Genomic DNA, 3165 nt, shown 5'->3' with positions numbered 1-3165 from the left:
GCAGGTAAAAGTTGACCAGCCAAGGAACAGGGTCGGCCATGGTGCTCTGTGCCAACTGCCAGCAGCACACCCGCTCGGACGTCTGTCCTCGCCGAGGTGTGCCCAGGCTGTGGGGCACGGCGGTGGCTGGGGACAGTTGCCAGGCACCATGCTGCCCCAGAGGCTGTGATGTCACAGAATCCAAGCACTGGCTTGGAAGAGTTCTGAGAGATCAACTCCAGCCTGTGATCCATGGTTACCATGGCAAGCAGATCTGAGCCTGGAGTGCTATGGCCAGGCTTACCTTGAACACCTACTGCAACGGTGACTGCACCAGTGCCCCCTGGGGCACACCATTCCCATATCTCATGCCCCTTTCTGGGCAGCAGTTCTTCCTAATGTCCAGTGTACACCTCTCTTGGCACAGCTTCAAACTCTTGTCCTTGCCCATCTCTGAGACGGCTGGCACTGCCTTGGCCACTCTCCTGTATGTGGGCAAGAGGCTGTGCCAACGAGTGCCACTCCTTGTTTGCTTGTGGCTGCTGTGGAAAGGAACATTCATGTATATTGCCATTTCTTAGAGGTTTTACCCCAGATTTTCAGTCACAGCTGTTGTAGTGAAAACAAGTCTGTTTCCATGAGTATTTGAAGGGTAATAGAACACAATGGAATTGTGTTCCATTGAATTAGGGAAATTCTGCTGATTTTGTTTTACTGAGGTTTTGAGATGAGTTGCAAATCCCAAAAATTTTCTCTTTGGGGAAATAGTCATTCCACAGTTTAGATTGTGGGGATATTGATACTGGGGAAACATGTGCCACATTCAGTTTAACCATTTGCCCATGTGTTGCCCGACAGAGAGACACGAAACAACTAGGTTGTTTAGTGCGGTGCTTTATTGAGGGCCCTGGTATCTGAGGACTAGCGTCCAAAGTCAGAGCCCGCCCGATTACAATTTCTCAGAGCTTAAATACACTTCTTGGAGAATTTCTTTATCCTTTGATTTTCTTACTTCACTACCCCTATGTGATTTTCTCAAGGTTCTCCTAAACTGTCTACATTTCTCTAAGTAATAAATTGTTACACTCGGCTAGACAAGTCACATACATCATGTAGATAAACAATGCACTATTCAAGAGAGTAACATTTCTACTGTTTCAGCAAGTTCTACTTCGGTACACACATAAATTTACTTAACTGAATACCCCTCACTCTTGCCAACTCAGGGCCTAAGGTACTTGATCAGTCCTTAGCATAACTACTACTAATTTTATATTTCTATTTTACTGAAACATACTGCAACAACTCTCCCCTTTTGAGCATCACTCAATCTCCTTTGCAGGGATGCTCAAATATTCACTCGATCTTCATCTGGAGATCGGACAAATTGCACCGTGTCCTTATATGACGGAGGTGGTGTCACTGGAGCATGGCTGACGGCGCTGAGCAGTCTTCTAGTATGCAATCGCTCCTTGGTGATTACACCTGTAATGTGTACAGTGACAATAAGTACCACAATTACAATCATGATTACATATTGTATCACTGATGAGATCCATCCAGAAAGTTGGAGCCCTAATGACTGAAACAGAGCACCAACCCAATTGTGCTCTGCCTCTTTTTCCAAATCTTTAATTTTTCCTTCTACACTTTCCAATTGAGAAATATCTTTCTCTACGTCAACTGTCACATTTGGAATATGGATACAACAATGGTCTATTTTATTGCTTAAATATCCACACACCCCATGTTCCTTTAACAACAACAAATCTAAAGCCATCCTATTCTGTATAGTCATACGAGTTGTAGCTTGCAGCTGGAGATTTAAATCCCTAAAACCCTTCTTGGTGGCGGCTGCTAATCTTTCTGTTTGTCCCATCAATCGATAGATCATTTCTCTATTCCTGTAAAAGGCAATTTGAGCAAACAAGGATTCTAACGCCCAACCAAACTTTACTCCACTGTCAGGTTCATGCCATTGATCTTCCTCATTTTCTGCTTCCCTCTTGTGCCTTGTCATTTGTAGTTTTAATTTAGATTGTTTCCAGAAGGGACATAATGTTGGGATTCCTAATGTGATTTGGGTAACTGGCCCATCTACTGGCATATGAGTTGTCCACAAACCATGTCCTAATACCCATACTAAATTCCCTGGACTCCTTACCGTGGTAGTCTTGCCATTTATGTCCTTCTGGCTGGCAGTTCCTGTCATAAAATGATTATATCCTCTACAATCACATCCTGATTTTAACAGCATCCTTACAGGCATCAGTCCAATTTCTAATTCCGGAGTGTCACAAGTGTATATTTTTGTACAATTCCAATTTTCCTTTTGCTGTCTGAATTGTCTCTGTGTAGAATGTAGCATAGTTAATCCTTTGTGTGTCTGATTAACTTTCCCCGTCCACTGGATGCACCATTTAACTGTATCAATGTAACTATAGGTTTCTAACAAGCTTGGTCCCCAAATTGTTCCCCATTCTTCCAAGGTAGTAACCCGTGTGTGATCCTCACACACTATTTCATTCTGAAGTATTACTTTTAAAGAGCTGACATTTCATATAACATCATATTCACACCATCCCACATCCTTAAATCTTCCAATTTTTGTAAATACTGGATTCGGGAGTTTATCACATTCCTTCCTGTTTCTGGGAGTAGACCATTTCTGTCGCTTAACATTAATATGGTACTCTACCATTTCCTTCCTTTTCAACTCGTTCTTACAAATTTGAGTAGTATTTTTATATGCCCTTGGCATATCTGTGATGGGGATTATTCCCCATGGAATGGGCTCCCCTGCTGCTTGTGGCAGCGGCAAACATGCTGTAATCCTGGACACATTTTGAACCATCCCAAAATCTCTAATCAATCCTACAATTAGATTTTCCTGTTCATTACCTCGTTTGAACTCTGGGAGTTCAATTTCTGTATTATTGGGTGCCTCTCTGATTTTCCGTGACCGAATCCGTCCCTGTGTTATTATCACCATGGTCCTTGAGTGAGCCCACCAAGCCTCTTTCGCTACCCAGCACCAATAAGTTCCTTCATCACTTTCTTGTACGTCTTATATGACTAAAGTAAGGGAATGTCCTAGCTTTCTCCTTTCAGCGTGATGTTTGCTACTTTGGGGAAGGTTACCCTTCCTGAACCACCATCCGAATTCTGTGAATTCAATTCCAACCC

This window comes from Erithacus rubecula (genome assembly GCF_903797595.1).
Source record: "Erithacus rubecula genome assembly, contig: scaffold_665_arrow_ctg1, whole genome shotgun sequence".
Taxonomy (NCBI): Eukaryota; Metazoa; Chordata; class Aves; order Passeriformes; family Muscicapidae; genus Erithacus; species Erithacus rubecula.
Note: the sequence above shows the minus strand (reverse complement) of the source record.